Source organism: Dipodomys merriami, unplaced genomic scaffold, assembly GCF_024711535.1.
Source record: "Dipodomys merriami isolate MVZ:Mamm:240054 unplaced genomic scaffold, mDipMer1.0.p SCAF_15, whole genome shotgun sequence".
NCBI classification, from domain to species: domain Eukaryota; kingdom Metazoa; phylum Chordata; class Mammalia; order Rodentia; family Heteromyidae; genus Dipodomys; species Dipodomys merriami.
The window spans coordinates 28105918-28123503 of record NW_027202826.1 but is presented as its reverse complement, the minus strand read 5'-3'; the positions used below and the strand labels follow the sequence as shown (position 1 = coordinate 28123503).

The 17586-nt window shown below is 34.1% G+C and overlaps 1 protein-coding gene across 1 annotated transcript in view; it reads left to right on the top strand.

The window, feature by feature from the left end:
• Positions 1-12997: 12997 nt before the first annotated feature.
• The window catches only part of Ndst4 (N-deacetylase and N-sulfotransferase 4), a 273499-nt gene continuing 268910 nt past the window's right edge, over positions 12998-17586 (top strand). Inside the window, exon 1 of the mRNA XM_070022041.1 lies at positions 12998-13441. The gene's annotated coding sequence lies outside the window, so the exon portion shown is untranslated. The remainder of the gene's footprint in view (positions 13442-17586) is intronic.

Here is a 17586-nt window from a genome sequence, read left to right as displayed (position 1 = left end):
GTTCAATTGTAGCTCTGCATATATTTTGAAATTATGTAATAATATAGTAACTTTGGGACTTACATTGGGACTATGTCATAAATAGTTTGAATCAATTATCAATTATGTATGAACCACATGAATCTGAGATACATTTCAAATCATTCTTTTAACATTTAGTTAGCATGCTATTTTTATCAGAATATTTTGCTCTGTCAAAATTTCCACTTTTAATGGTGAAATCCATTATCATTTTCATTAATAGTGACCTTTAAAATTATTTCATCAAAATGTGAAATGTAAGATTAACTTCCAGAAATTTTGGGTTGATTCCAAGTATTGGAAGCACATTATTGACTTTAACCATTCTGCTTTATAAATTTTTAGCTTCTGGATCTGTTATCTTTGAATGATATGTTTATACTTCGGGGATATTTTTCCTCTGAAGAATCAGTAGTAAAATCACATTCATTTTTCATAAATGAAGAAGAAAACAAAACATTGGAAAAGCTAGAATTTTCTTTAGAAGAGGACATGATACTAAAGAATACTCATAGGTCATTCCTAAACTAAGTACAATTCTGCAAGTCTGTATGATAAATTAGCATTATGGATACATTGTAATTAAATTAACTATAGATCTACCTGGAGTACCTGGAGTACATCCACCTGATTTTCATATAGTCTTAGAGGTCTTAGTCAACATTTCTTGCAAAAGCAAAGAGAACACCTTTTTTTTTCCCCTTGAATATGGACTTTTTGGACTCCTTGCTTTGGAACATAGTATTGAAAGATAAAAAAGTATTTACAAATAGGAATATAAGTAGTAACTGTGCCACACAATGCACTGTAAAAACACAGAAGAAAAAAATAGAAAAACGTAGAGCTTCCCTATAACCTTTCAATCCCATTTCTGGGCATTTACCCAAATGACCACAAACATGGCCATACTAAGGGCTACCAGCACAACTATGTTTATTGCAGCATTATTCACCATAGCTAAGATATGGAACCAACCCAGATTTCTCTCAGTAGATGAATAGATCAAGAAAATTTGATATATGCATATATATCAAATTCTATGCCTACAACAGAAAGAATGACACCACCCATTTGTAAGGAAATGGAAAGACTTGGGAAAAAAACTTATTAAGTGAAGTAAGCCAGACCCAAAGAAACATAGGTCCTGTGGTTTTGCTTATTTGCAATAATTAGTATATGTCTAGGATAATCTTGACAGATGAGCAGAATAGCTCAATAGCTATGTACATAAGATCATATAAGATGATGCTAAGTGAAATGAACTCCAAGACATGGACACAAGAGATTTTTCTTTGCTGTTGTTGTTATTTTTAATGTGCTATATGATTATCTTTGTTTCTTTTGTATGTTCTTCCCCCTGTGGTATATCCTCTGTTGTTACTGTATTTGATTTTGGTACCCTGGTATTGTATATATGTTTATTTGAATTAAGGAAGGAAAGGGAAACAACAGAATGATGAGACAAAGGATAAGGGGGAACCAATGCAACAGTGAGCTACACAAAACAAGGTGTTGGAAATGATCTGTACAACTTGGGAGACTGGAGGGAATGGAAAATAGGAGAAAATTGAGGGAAGGGATGACAAGAAATATATTCATTACCTTACTTATGTAACTGAAACCCCTCTGTACTTTATCTGGATGATAAATAAATAAATAAATAATAAATAAATATATAAATAAATAAATAAATAAAATGGAATAATGGAGTTACTATCTATAAACTCTAAACCATAAGGTAAGCCAGCTTTTTTTTTTTTTTTGGTCAGTTGTGGTGATTGAACTCTGGGCCTAAGCGCTGTCTCTGATGCTTCAGCTCAAGGAGAACTCTCTATCACTTGAGCCACAGCACCACTTCCAGTCTTCTGGTGGTTTATTGGAGATAAGAATCTTATGAACTTTCTTGCCCGGGCTGGCTTTGAACCACGATTCTCAGATGTTAGCCTCCTGAGTAGCTAGAATTGATGCCTGAGCCACCGGTACTGGGCTCCAGCTTTTTCTTACTGTTCATACATATTTTAATTCACAGAAATGTGGCTTTCACTTTGCATTGATTGCAGTACCTGGCATTCTGGGGATATCAGACCATATGGCAACCTTCATCCCTTTCCCCAGTGAGGATGTCAGCAGTCTTGCCTACCAGGATCAAAGTGCCTTTATTTTAATGGCAAACATTCCTGTACTTAAAAATCTTCTCGATTACTTAGAAGGAAAAATAGTGGACACCGAGGTTGCAAAAGCCCAATTAAAGAAAGAAAACATATGTTGTCACTGCTACTTTTTTCTTATATATAACCACAAGTTAAAAGCTACTCTAGGTACATATTTTGTGCAATAGAAAGGAAATAGGGAAGAATCAGGAAGATTGTGGTTAGAAGCTAGGTAAGTCCATGTGATTCTAAGCTCCAAATAAAAACATGAAAAGCCAGAAGTGGAGCTGTGGCTCAAGTGGGAGAACTTTAGCCTTAAGCACAAACATTTGGAGACAGTGCCTAAGCCTTGAGTTTATGCTGCAGGACCGGTCCCACACAACAAAAAATAAACAAAAAATGAACAAGTATTTGGTTAACTACTTAAAAAAATCTATAAACCATAGAGTCAAAAAGACCATATATAAACTGAGTATAACTATCCATAGCATATTATAGATTGCATAAACAACCTCACACATCTTTTAATATTAGATAAATTCTTAATTCTGACCCTTATCTTCTATTTAATCTAGTATTAACTGTTCAACTTACTGATTACCACCTGCAAGGACTTTTCTTTTTGATGGATCGTTAATAATTATTTAATGTTTGATTTTTCCCACTGCAACATACTTATTTTTTCAAAAATTCAGACATTCTAGAACATAAGACTTGTGAGGTTTAGAGGTACATTAAAAACTTGTAATAATGTAGCCAAGATAGCTTGACAGTGAGCGAAATTAAGTTCTGCTACTCTTATTCACCTGTTCTAAAATGAAAATGGTAGGCTCAGAAGTTAGACAATCATGCTCACAATAAATACAACCACATAGAACAAACTCAATACTTAACCTGCCTGTGTTACAATATCTTCATTGGTATCTTTTGAGGTAGGATATTCCATAGGGTTTGATATAATAAGATCAAATTCTCTAGAAAAAAACAGAATGACTCAACATTTGCTATAATCATTCGCTAGGAGGTGATGGGTTCATTTGTATTCTGATCTAATTTTGCTTCTCCTCTCTGTTTTCTTTTACTATTATTCTTATCTCTCGACTAATTATAGAGTATAAATGCCTTCATTTACATAATCCATATACCCTAATAAGGTTCAGCTGGGATCTATGCTAACTCAGGCTAGATTTTGTTAAAAATGGAAATGTATTCTCATAAAGAAAGTGGAAACCAGCCCATTGCTTTTCTCCTACAAGTGTGAAAAAATAACAATTGGTGTTATTGTTATTGTTTGGTCACATTCATTATGATGCTTTTACTTTTGCTATCATTATTGCTGCTTGATATTATTATTTGGGGAGGTAATTTTCTATTTTATCTGTAATTAGATGAATGCTTTGTTGTGGACTGGCCATTTGTTTAAATTATTCTTCTACAGAAGTATTAATATGTCTCCAGTTACTTTTAATAAATAGAAAAAGCAGCAATTTAGTAACTTGACTGCTGAGAGTTGAAATAAAAGCATGAACTTTTTAGTTCTTTGTTGTCATTCCTGTTGATCTTCGAATAATTCTTCATATAAACAAACATATGAGGCAGCTGCTGAAATTTAAAATTACCATATTCTTGGTAACTTGCTAGATAAACTGATTAAATATATGACTTTTATCTATATTTTACCAGATTATGTTACAGAGCAAAAGATCTTTAATGATCATCTAGCTTACAGAGTAATATATAGAAACATTGTGTGAAGTCATTCATTCAGAGAAACTTTGTAACCCTGAAAAAGACCACAGGGTAAAGGTTTACGATACTTGTTACTGATCTCAGATTTGCTGCTTGCTTGTTCTCCAATATTGCAAACTATGAGATAGACATTGCTCTGTTGACTACTTGTAAGATCATGGTAAAAGCAAAACATAATCACTTGTGAAAAGACTCAAGTAAATAAATATATGAGAGTAACTTTTGGAGACTGTTGAGTTCTTCTTAGGTGACTTGAAGGTAGCATAATTTTGGTACTGAATGAATTACAAATGTAGCCATATTGAAACAGATCTCTGTGACTTTCAGTCCTATCCAAGATAATTGAGTTCAGAAATAGTTTTTTCTGCACACCACCTTCACAGAAGGTATGAAAATGGCTCATGATGGAGAAGCAATTCCTTCCAAGGTAATCTGGAAATGTGAGACAGGTAAAAAAACAAGAGGGTATTTTTTTCCTTATCCTAGGGCTTGAACTCAGGGCCAGATCACTGTCCCTGAGCTTGAGCCACCCTCTACATTCAGAAATTTTATGGTTAATTAGACAAATGACTCTCATGAACTTTTCTTTCCTGGTCTGGCATTGAACCATGATTCTCAGATCTCAACCTTCAGAGTATCTAGGATTATAGTCCTGAGCCACCAGTGTCTGGCATTTTCTAATTTTTAATGATAAACTACACAAGAATTGTTTGATTGGCCATAGTTACTTGGGCAACTAGGGTGATATTCATTATTTACACCTAAGAAGTTATACTTGGAAAATGATAAGGTTGTTTAAAAAGCTAACATAGCCGGACACTGGTGGCTCACCCCTGTAATCCTAGCTACTCAGGAGGCTGAGATTTGAGGGTCACGGTTCAAAGCCAGCCCGGGCAGGAAAGTCCACATGAGACTCTTATCTCCAATAAAACCACTAAAAAACCAGAAGTGGCGCTGTGGCTCAAGTGGTAGAGTGCTCACCTTGAGCTGAAGAGCTGAGAGATTGCGCCCAAGCCCAGAGTTCAAGCCCCATGACTGGCAAAAAAAAAGCTAACATAATTTCAGCTAAACAATTTTTATACTTTGTTTAATCTTTATTTACAAATTAACATCCTAAATAAAGAGTCTAGTTTTTAATTTGTTACCAAAGGGCTGAAAATATGACTTGGTTATGTTAATTTACATCTATCATGGTAAAATATAACTACTTCTTATGCAACATTATCAGCTATTATGATAATATATTTAGATTTTGGAAAGGACATTGAATAATAATCAATAGTTAAAAGTCTCATGTCTTGAGCTAGAATGTAATTTAGTGGTAGTTCATTGACTAGTGCATGTCAGACCCTGTATTAAATTCCCAACATTGAACATAAAATGTCTTTTAAAATAATGTGATATCATATACATAACTGATAGATCATTCTAGCGTGCTACCCAAATCCATGTGACTCCATTGTAGCATGTAAGTTTTAATCTATATACTGCTGTATATTTAAAATGCTATGCTATGTTAATGATATTGCACAAAGTACCCATCACTTCTTTATCTTCAGGATCCACTCAGTGAGAATCAGCAGTTACTACAAAGGTCACCAGACAGCAAACGTTTGTAGTTGTCTTTAGCATCTCTGAAGAGAAGAGGTTCATGAGGAAACAACTATTTTTCCAGTTATAAAAGAGAGATGAAGGTAAGAAATATGTGTTGATGTGATGGTAGAAGTAACTGTGAGATCTCCAGTTAAACACACTTTCCATTCTCCACAGCCTGCCACTATACTATGCTTATCTGTCTAGTCCCAGATCTTAATATAAGCTAGGCTATAATTTACTTCATTTTACCTGTTATCCACCATTTACTTCTTTTTGCCAGGCCATTAAAGGGGGCATTATTATAACATTTCTACTAAAGTAAAATGTTCTATGTGTACCTACATACATATGTGTGTCTCTCTATACATATATGCATATAATTGAGTGTCTCTCTCTCTATATGCATATATAGAGACACACTCAATTATATGATTAGAATTCATTTTGAATCTGAGATTCAATGACTGAATCAAGTTATAGGTGAAACTGGAGGCTATTCATTCAAGTAATCTGCCAGTTTTGTTGGATGCCAAATTAATTTTCTTTGCCTTTGATGAGATTCTGCTCCATTTTTGTGTGCATCATTTTATATATTAGTCAGAGTTTGAAGGGAAGTACAGAATGAAATTTATGGTAACAGCAGTTTTCTTTAAAGCATATCAACAAAGATGAATTGGCAGTTTCTTCATTCCCCATCTCTTATACAATATTGCCCTCTATGGGAACCTAACATCCTGAAGGTTTAAACATGATGATAAGTATATTCTTCTGTGTAGTTCTATGATCATCAAATGCTATTTCTTTCCCTTTGATACAATTACTACCCTCTTAAAGATATAAAACCTGATCTCAAACCAAAATATATTATGCTGTCATTATTTATTTGTGTTTACAACATTGTGTTTCAGTGTAACTATTTTTTCTGTATTATGTTCCATTGCTTGCTTTCTCCTCTCTTGTTAATGTATATCTATGCACAGGATAATGCACTTATTTCAATTACTTTAGAATGACGTTACTTAAGATATTTCTATGCTGATAAGGGAAAGCTCAATTCAAGTTCTAAAATAAAGGATGCTTATTATAATGGGAACTACGAATTCTTTTACAGGAAAGGGCATGGTGATATCATACTATCTTCTCAGATTCTATGAACATTAATGAAATTAAATGCACTTGTTAAATCTTTCATTTTTTAAGAAGAAGATTATATTCTCACTAGATTACTTCAGTTCACAAATAATATTAGGATTATGCACATGACATCAATTCCAAAAAACAATCTAGGGATATTTATCCATAGAAAAATTTGCTTTGTTCATGGAATATGAAATTTTTCTTTCAAATAGATTTATTTGGAAAAAGTTAAAATATCCTTCTCTCCATCTCCTAGCTGTCATTTGCCACCATTCTTTGATTTATCCACTAATAAGTATATTTATTTAATGTGAGTAGCTACACTATACCTTGACTGTTCAAAATATCAGGAATAAAAAGAAACAGATTTGGTTTCTGCAACTTTTATGACCTGTGTCTATAGATCACAGCCATGGTAGTGATAGAGTGCTGTAAGCTTTAGTTGCTGGCTAATATCTGGAGGGAATAGAGCTTAACTCTGATAGTTAGAACTCATGTTGTGTCTCAAACATAAGGAAGAAACATTAGTCTCCATTTTGGGGTAGCTGTAAAACATCTCATGATCTCATACCACTGTTTACTAGTTACCATCTCAGCACTACCCCACAATATGCATGCCATCATATACCTGAATGCACAACAGATAGAGAAACACAAATAGGCACACACATGCATGTGTGCACATGCATGCATGCACACACATGCATACACCACTGTGCTGAAACCAAATGGGGGAAAAAATGAGTGCATGCAGTCAGCCACTCCAGAGTGATGGTAATTTACAGTGAAGCACACGGTCAGAAATGCATTTACTAAAACCTGGTGAAAAATTAAGATTTCCCATGATGATCAGAGCATTAGCTAGAAGAGCTCACAAATGAGAAGTTTCTCCCTGAAGGACTGGAATAGACAGAAAACAAATGATACTGAGATACCTAAGATAAAAGGAATTTTCTAACAGCTGACACAAAATACCCTATTTGACAGAAAGGGTTTTGCCAAATTTATTACTCTGATTCCAGCCTGCAAGTAGGTTTTATGCTATAAACACTCAGGACTTACAGTTAGAAAATACTGAGAGACTTGACTTGGAAAGCTTAACGCTGAAGGAAATTTCCATTCAACTACAATACAATTTTGGAAAATAAAAATTGCAAAGGAATGAAAGAACCACGAAGAAACACAGTGAATATTCCTATTATTGTTACACCACACACCCTGAAGCACTGGACAGTATTTAAAGACACTCCTGTGATGAGAAATTCCCACCAGAGTTGTCCTCTAATAGATGTGTTTTGTCAAATTTCACCACCTTTGTGAAGCCCCGGAAAGAGAAATTCACTGCATAGTCCCATAGTGTACAAGAGACCATAGAATTTTATTGTCAATTTAATTTCTACTCTCCTCCCTTCCCTCATCCTGAGTCTTATTTGTACATTTATCCTTTGAGCACATAACAAAAGATCTTGTGATTCAATGACGTTTTGGCCAACAGCTGCTATTTATTAAAACGTGTGCTCCTTAGGCAGTTGTCAGCAAACGGTTAGACTGTTGAGTCTCTGTGTTCCCTTGCTTGGCCTTTCAAGCTTTGTATCTTCAAAGGATTTATTTGAAGCATTAACACACTGGTTTCTCTCTTGCTAAAACAATGCACTACAGTGATTCCAGCAAGAAGAGTCTTACTTCCAATCTGCGCTTCTCTTTTTCTCAGTAACTTACTAACAACAGATCCAGATGTATAATAAGAAACCTTGAAGTCTATAACTAAGGCACTTGTTATGAAAGTAATGCTTTTTGGCACTAATTTTTCTCAACATGTACGGTGACACAAACGGAGCAACAGTGACTTTCTGTGTTTGGGCTCGCATTAGTTCTTACCTGAGTAGTTGCTTGCTGAAGTTTTTCTTTCCCTTTTTTTTTTAAAAAAAAAAAAGAAAGAAAAAGTTTTCTTTTCTTTTTTTTCCTATTAGTGACACACAGCCCAATTAGAGGCATTCATCCTCGAAGGCATATACTGGCACCATGGCAGTTTCTTTTATCCAACCATTTCCCTTACTAAAAAGAATTAGCAAGAATCTGTTGTGTTAGTTGGGATAACAGGGCAATTGCTCATGATGAAAAATCATTGCTAGGAAAAGAGACCAACAGAAGGTGGAACCATATTAATATAGCCCTTTACGCATAAAAGCATTTTAGTAGGTTCAACTTTAAATTACTTACACCCAACCAAAATGTAACAACTATAAATTACATCAATTATTATTAACTACACTACTGCACTATTAATTACACTCAAAGGTGTTATTTTTGCAGAATTAAAGAAAGGATGTGCAATTTGAAAGTAAAGATGTAAGGACATAAATATTATTTATAATACACATATGCTTCTAAAGAGATTTTTAAGAAGAATAATATTCAAGATATTTTGGGGGATTTTCTGTGCAAATTTCTAGTTGTTATAGGTGCTTGTTTTCAGGACTTCTTTTTAGTAACATTAAGCAATAAAGGAGTTAATTGGAAAGAAAATGGGAATTTTTGAAATGGTTACAATCATTGTATTTTTCTATTACTTGTAAAACTACTCTATGAGTCTCACCATCCAAAGAAATCAAGGTGTAAATTAAAAATATGAGTTTTCTTTTTGATTAACATATGTCTAGGTTTGATCTTTATGTTTCATTGATTAGGCATTGATACAGAAATAATCTAAAATATATTTTACTAAGAATAGAAGAATAGGAAGTACAGTGCATTTTTCTAGTTTATATACATTTTAAATGAATAGTAAATAATATTTTCAAATATTTAATTTCAAACACTGCTTGGAGTACATACATACTTTTGATATACTTAGCAAAACTCTAGTAACTTTTGAAAAGTAACTTTTAAGATATATGTACTTGAGAAAAGAAATATACTGAATAGACACAATTTTTACTATTGCTAAAATGCAAAACAATTGGGTGAAACTATGTAGAGCTTCAAATGTTCATTATCTCAACAAATTCAATCAAAAGATGATTGGGGGCTTCATCTAACTCTTAATGTCTTCATAAATACATGGAAAATTATATTGTACTCCATGTATGTCAAAAGGAAACTAAGAACATCTATTTTCTCTTCATGAGACTGAACTATAAGCAGAAGAAAATGCTTTACATAATGTACCTTATTACTAAAAGAAGAACTATTGCATCTGACTTAAGTGTAAGTCCAATAAATTGTGGAACACAGGTTAAGTGAATTAAAACAAAATGAAAGAAACAACCAGAACACTTTGAGCAAATAATCCTTCCCTGTCTTCTCTCTTGCACACCATATTCCCCCATCAATGCCCAAAATCATTCATTCATTTTAACATAATGGATCAAACATGATAACAAATAATAATTTCACAATATGTTTTTGTTCATCTATGGGCAATGCAATATACAAAGAGAATTATGCAAAAAATGTCAACAGAATAGTTAGGAATGTGTTACTTTCATTTTTTATTCTGGGTGTTGTTAAATTCCCTAATTTTTCCCAGGAATAGTAAACAATGCATTGTTTGGTTGTTGTTTTTTTTTGTCTTGTACATGTATGTTCATTGTGAAAATCGGTCTCCAATATTTGACCTTTTTCAGAGTAAACAAGGAGAAAAGGACAGGACACTGAGTGGATTTTGGGCCTCAGACTGGACTTGGATTTGTGCTCATGGCTGGCTTTTTACCACTTAAACCACACCTCCATTTCTGGCTTTATTCTGGTTAATTAGAGAAAGAGTCTTCATCAGCCCAGGCTGGCTTTTGACCTCAAACTTCAAATCTCAGCCTCCTGAGTAGCTAGAATTACAGTCATGAGCAACTGTTTTCTTTTTTAGTGTTCTATCTTTGGAATTTTTAAAACTTACTATTTAAAAACATTTAAGCATTATATATTTTATTTATTATCCTCCATTAATATAATGAATACTTTTTAGTGTCAAAGTTCTTTTTATTATTTAGTTCTATCTATAGAGTGACACTTCCATTCCAGGGAAAAAAAACCACATTATGTATAAAGTTAAAGTAAAATTAGAGAAAATATTGATCGAATCTTTTTTTTTTTTTTTGTCGGTCCTGGGGCTCAAACTCTGGGACTGGGCGCTGTCCCTCAGCTCATCAGCTCAAAGCAAGTGACCTACCACTTGAGCAACAGCGCCACTTCTGGCTTTCTGAGTGTTTTATTGGATATAAGAGTCTCACGGACTTTTCCTGCCCCGGCTGGCTTTGAACCGCGATCCCCAGATCTCAACCTCCTGAGTTGCTAGGATTACAGGAGTGAGCCACAGGCACCCTGCTTGATCGATTCTTTTACCTTTGAATCAATTAATATCAAAAGTATTTATTGGCAGGGCTGAGGTTGTACATTTAGTTTTATTGCAGTAATTTTATAACAAGTACCACTGGGTTACTACTAAATTCTATGAAGTTAAACTACCTGACAAGTTGAGCTCTTCTTTGAACTGTGAAACAAATTCACTATAATGGAGTCCTGAAATATTTTGCAGTATTGTTGCTTTACATTTAAGTAATTTTTACACAGGTGAGATAAAAATATTAACAATTAAAGATGCATTATTAGTAGGCAAAACTGCATTAAATGTGAAAACATTTAACCAACATTTAAGTGCATTTATTTATTTTTGAGACAGGTTTTTCCTTCATATATTCCATAGGATGTTCAAGAACTTTTTATGAATTCCAATCTGGACTCAAACTCAAGATGCTATTGTCTCTACATCCAGAGTAGTAGGATTATAGATTAAATTATTTTATTTATCAGAAGTTAGTGTTTGGCAAGATGCTCTTCTAGAAATAATTATTTTACTATGATATTCTTAAATTATTTAGCTACAATTTATTCACCCACCACAATTTTAATATGTATCACTACAAGAATCTATAATTTGATCCTCAGTTGCTCCTTTGAACTTCAAATAATCATAACAGATGTTGAGAAGTTCCTGAGCTCCTCTTTGTTGACTTTTTAAAAAATGTTGATTTTTGCCTTTCATGTATGTTTAACCTGTGCACCTGAAACACCTTGCAAACATAAGCTGAGATGTACTTAAAACTGTATTTATTGCCTTTCAATGTTTCTAGACATTCCTTTTCTATTCCCTTTCAAGCACAAACCTACAACTGGCTGACTCACACAATCCTGTGCAGTGTAAGACCTTCAATAACACGGGGTGCATTAAAATTATTTATTCATAGTTTTACGTCACTAAAATACTGTAAGTCCATGTCCTTGAATGTACAGTCAAAATAGAATTTCACTGCCACTGATCCAGTATCCCAAATATAAATGTCCACAGCCCAAAACGCACACACCACAAAAGTACTTGAAGTTCAGAAAAGTATGTTAATCCATCCTCTCCTGAGCAGATCTATCTTCTTGCAGGTCTTGCACTTCTGCTGGGTGTTAAAGTCCAGAGACAGGAAGAGTCTTGGAAAATTTGTAGTCTAGAATAAAGGGTGGTGCCTGAATATACTTTGCTTTTATCCTGTGTGGATTCTGATGAAGAAATTCCAGAAACTATTGAAAGTCTACAAAAATATTTTATAGCCTACTTATGAGTTGCCCTGAGTTAGGGGAGCTTTTAAAGATGTAAATCATCTTATAATGAACAGTGGCAATATTTGTCAGATTCTGAAATAGCTATCATTAACTTCGATTAATTAAACAAAGCATGCAACACACACATACATGGTCTTTTTGCTCATAGGCATTGTGGTCCACTTTTTTTTTTTAAATAAAATTCAAGGCTGTGGACATGGCTACTATTTTTCCTGGTTTCCTCTTGTTTGTTTCTGGGCTTTTCTTGGATATATAATTTCTGCACTACACAGGCACACAGTTACAACAGAAAACGCTGTCCTGAACTTTTCTTTCTCTCTCTCTCTCTTTATCTTCTTTTTTAACCCAGTGGAATCTTATAGGACAGTGTCATCCCTGCAAAATGTAATTTTATCCTCGAATTTCGTCGAGGGGAATAGTCGCCCTGTACAATGAGAGCTTATGCAGATCCTCAAGGAACATCTCATCAATCAGGGTCGTGTGGGAGGAACGCAGCCGATCGCTGAATCCGCTTCTGTGGGAATGCGTGCATGTGTCACAGCCCGCTGCCGGGATGACATCACAGCAGCTCCTGGTCCTTGAAAAGTCTTGAGGATGATTAGCTGAAGGAATGGGCTGCTTCTGCCAATCATAATCCGGCAAGAGCTGCCTTTATAGTTGTGGAGATAGGAGAGAGGTGGGGGGAAGGAGGGAGGGAGGATGGAGGGAGGGAAGGACCAACTCCAGTTAAGCAAGAGCCACAGCAGCAGTAGGAACAGCAGAGCAGCAGCAGCTGGTATTCCGGTGATTAAATAGTTCTCCTAGCCTTTTTGCTGTACCGGGTCTGCTCCCTGGCGTAATTCTCCTGTCCACGAAGAAAGCTGAATTTTTAACGGTGTGCTGAACAGAGCTTTTGAATCATTCCAGCTGGCTGCTTGTTTTGAAAACGACAATGTGTGTATAAAAAAAAAAAAAAAAAAAAAGACTCTGCTGGAAGAGTTCAGACTGGAGCTCGAGTGTGCTTTTCCGAATATTGTTCAGACAGATTTTGTATGAACTGAAAACTCCTAATTAACCTGGAACCAAGTGAACTCTGAATCCTGGATACCTCCTTTTTCCTAACTGGGGATAAATTCAAGTTAGCAAAAGAAAACAAAATACATATATGTATCTATATAGCCAAAATAACTGAAATGCTTCTCTAGGTAAGTTACTGTTTCATTTGCTGACAGCAAACTATATACAGTAAATAGATATGTGTTGCTTAGCATCGTAAACAAATTAAACACAATCAACTTTTGTTTGTGAAAGATTTGTGTAGAAACTGATAATATTTTTAAGCTGAACTCTCCCTGTATGGTGTACTTAGCTGTCATTATGCTTGGTAGAAGTTGTATTTGCACTACAATGGGATATATATATATATATATATATATATATATATATATATCCCTTGCCAAAGAAGATATTGAAGTTGAGATATTTTAAACAGTTGTCAGAAAATTTGAACAAAACCACTTCACCTGGTAAGAATTTAATTTTAGCTTTTTTTTCTTAATATGGAAATGAGCAGTTTTACAGATGCCATGTCCAAAGCTATCTGTGGGCTTTTAAATGTTATCTGAGAAGTGTGACTGAAACCCTAGCATTCATTGCCCAAAATGACAACTCTATCCCTTCTTGGGACCTGAGATTTATAGGCATGCTCTCTTCTAATGGTCTGCTTTAGTAAAACAGCTGTCACAGATGTTTAGGATTCTATGACAGAGTCATAAATTGCTTCTGTAGAAAGAGATGCTTTCCTCCTAGCTCCTGTTAGGAAAGAAAAAAAGTAAATAAATCCTTAGAATAATCTATGTCATGGATCCACAAGCGTACATTTTCAGGAGGGTAAAAACAGCTTTGTGCCATACCTCTGAATTCCTCCAAATAAATGTCTTACCTGCAGAGTAAGTTGTGGGAAAAATGTTACTTAAATATGGCTTAAATTACCCTTTCTAAGATCTGTGTCAGAGGAATCGCAAACCTTATTTTCTTTGTAAGTTGTCCAGACTGATAAAACAATGTATTCTTCATAGTTACTATAGTAGTCTTCAGATGGAGGGATAGGTTTTTTATTAGAATACATTATCCTACAAAATTTCATATATCTTTTAAAAAAGTTTCAACACTTCATTATATCTCTTTCTAACACATCTTGGTTTGATTGCACAGTGCCTTTTCTGAGAATGTTTGTCATTAGCTCAAGATCCTGTGTGTTTTAAAGTTAAAGGCACACTATATTGTGGATATATATGAATGATGTATCTCAAAAATACATAAAATTTGAGTTATTCACTTTGTGTTTACCTCATAGTTAAGGCCCTATGTGTTACATGTTAAAGACAAAGTTGGTGAAGGGAAAAAATTATCATAATCCTTTGAATTTCCCCCAAACTCAGAGTCAGTGAAATTTCTTCACAAGGATTTTGAAGTTGTTTTTCCGCATCAAAAGAATGCTTTTAATATCTTTTATTAAAAGGCCTCCAGATAGTTATATCCAGATGCTAAAGAGCTGCTATGTTGATCATGATTTTTCAAAGCAAATATAGACAGAGAATATAAGCTTCATTGACCAGAACAGTCTAAATCTTTCACTGGAACTCATAAAACTAAATGGTTAATGAGTGAAATATACCTGTCAGTCAAATTTACCTCAGTATATATATTTGAATGGAGATGTACTCTGGACATTTCAAAGAATCCTCTCATTATCTTATAATAACAAAGATGCCTATTTACATAGAAAGATACCTATAATAAACTATAGGAAGACTGAAAAATTAATGCTAAGCAGGATAGGCTCTTTTAGTTCTATCTGAATGTTACCTTGTCACTATCAACACTGATTCATAGGAAACCCTTTGAGAAAAATTGTAATGTATATGTCTTATCAAGTATAGCATAAAAACTACACGTAAAAATGAAGATATATGTATAGCTGTAAAAGACAGGCATCATTCTTAAATAAAAGTAAAACATCATGAAAATTTTAGGATATATTTTCATCTATCAAACAAATAGGCAATATATCTGATTGTAAATATAAAACTCATCATTTAGAATTTTTTATTTGAAAATTGAGAAATACATATTCATATGTATTTACCTCCGAAAAGAACCAGTTTTCACATTTTATCTGTATGCTAAAATTGTTTTATATATATGGTACTTTTTTACTTTTCTCTATCTAAGCACTTGTAATTTAATTTAAAAAAATCAGTGTCTTAATTCAACCTACATACTAACATTAGCTCTTAGATATTCTAAGAACATATTTCTAACCCATAAAATATCTGTCTGCAAGAGGCCAAATATGTATATGATCTGGTTGAGTAGAAAAGGAGTCTTTGAGGAAAAAAAAACAAAGATCAAACTTTCTAAATTGCATTTACTAGCACCTACTAAGGGAGATAAGGGAAGCACTGTGCATCCTATGTTCAAACTAGAAGACTCTGGCTGGTGCTCCTCTCTAGATCTGGAAAACAGCTGGGGAAAGTTAGAAAACAAAGCTCGACTATCAGCCCTGGCTGGAAGCCAAGACTAAGAAGCTATGTACCCAGAAGGTTAATTCTTTCTGGGCTGAAATTCATTGATAATGTATTATATTTTAACTCTAACCTGAAGTGTTACTTTACTCTTCTACTGTAAACCATAAGGGTATTTAAAGAGTAAATATATTTTCTGGGTAAAATAACATTTTAAAATCACAAAGGTTTCTTCCTGATTAAATATTTCTGTAGCATATATATATATATATATATTATATATATATATTCCTAGCTCCCCAAATCTCCTATAATACAGTATGTACTCAGAAGCAGGAAAATAAAGATGCAATGCATTGTCCAGACATAATTTTGGGCATGCCACATAGGTACATGGTCCCAAACCAAGAAGGTTGATGATTTTACTTCTGCAACTGGTCTGATAAAATTTATAGTAAACATAGACCTATCAAGTACTTTAGTAGCAGTGTGAAATTAGACAGCAAAAGAAAAGGTGAACTGTCATGCATTATGAACTCCAGTTGACTAGGAAAAAAGTCAGGTTGTCTGTTGCTTTATTTTAAGTTCAGAAAGTGAGAGGAACAGGTCAGGTGATGTCACCACTAGCCAACCTCTGCTTTAACACTTCAGGAAATGCTCAGCTCTGCTGCTGTACAGAGTGTTAAGTGCACTCTTCTTTACAGTTATTTCCAGCAAGCCTCAGCCGACAAAGGTGCCAGTGGTAACACAGAGCTTGTGTCTATGCAGTCTTATTTCCAAGCTTTCTTTTTCTGTTTTCTAAGGAATGCTATCACATTCTAGAGTTGGCAAATAGACGATTCCTTTTACACCTAATATTGAATTGATAATGGATTTCAATAAAACTCTAACTAGTCTCCTGAAGAATTTCAAACTCATCACTGCCTCAGGCATTTCTAGACAAATGGATGCTTTTGAAATGTGAACAGTAGCTTATTCTCCAATCCTAATAGTAAAAATGTCTGCAGATATAAGTTGATGTGTTTGTTGCACGTGTTACTTTCCAGCTAATTCAGGCGATAAAATAGATTAAAGGAACATGCCATAAATAAGAAACAAATTAAATATTAGGTTTCAAGTGCTACTTCAAAGATATATATATATATATATACATATATATGTATATGTATTACCAGGACATATTTTTCAAGAGAAACAATACTATTGAATTAGTTAAAATTAAGAGAATGAAAGAGTAAAAAGTTAGAAGTAATTATGATGAATGCTTGTGAATGTGACTTTACATACTCAATAACTTAGGTTGTAGAATTGAAACTTCTGCACTGTCTTATTTTAACTCTTCTTTAAAAACTACTGATTCACACATTTTAAGAGTCCAGTAAGGAAGGTGTCTTTTAGCAAACTAACAACACACACATGAGCACACAGAGCCCTGTAGTCAAGATACTTGTTATTTCTTAATTAGAAGGAGTCACCTAGTTTGGATTTGTTGCTAAGAATTGAAATTATGTGATACCTTGTTTAAAATACGTATTGTCCAAATTAAAGACCCTTGTGTGTGTGTGTGTGTGTGTGTGTGTGTGTGTGTGTGTGTGTGTGTGTGTGTGTGTGTGTGTGGTGCTGTGGATCTACCTTAAGGATTGGGGATGCTTGGGGTAGGGTCTACAGCTGAGTATTGAAAGTCAGCTATACAGGTTTAGTATGTTCAAGCAAAAGGTCAATTTAAAAATACTACCTTAATTTCTCTTCATCCACTCCTTTCTTCTCTTTCCTTCCTTTACTTTTTTGCCCCTTTATCTTTTCTTTCTTTTTCCTTCATTCCT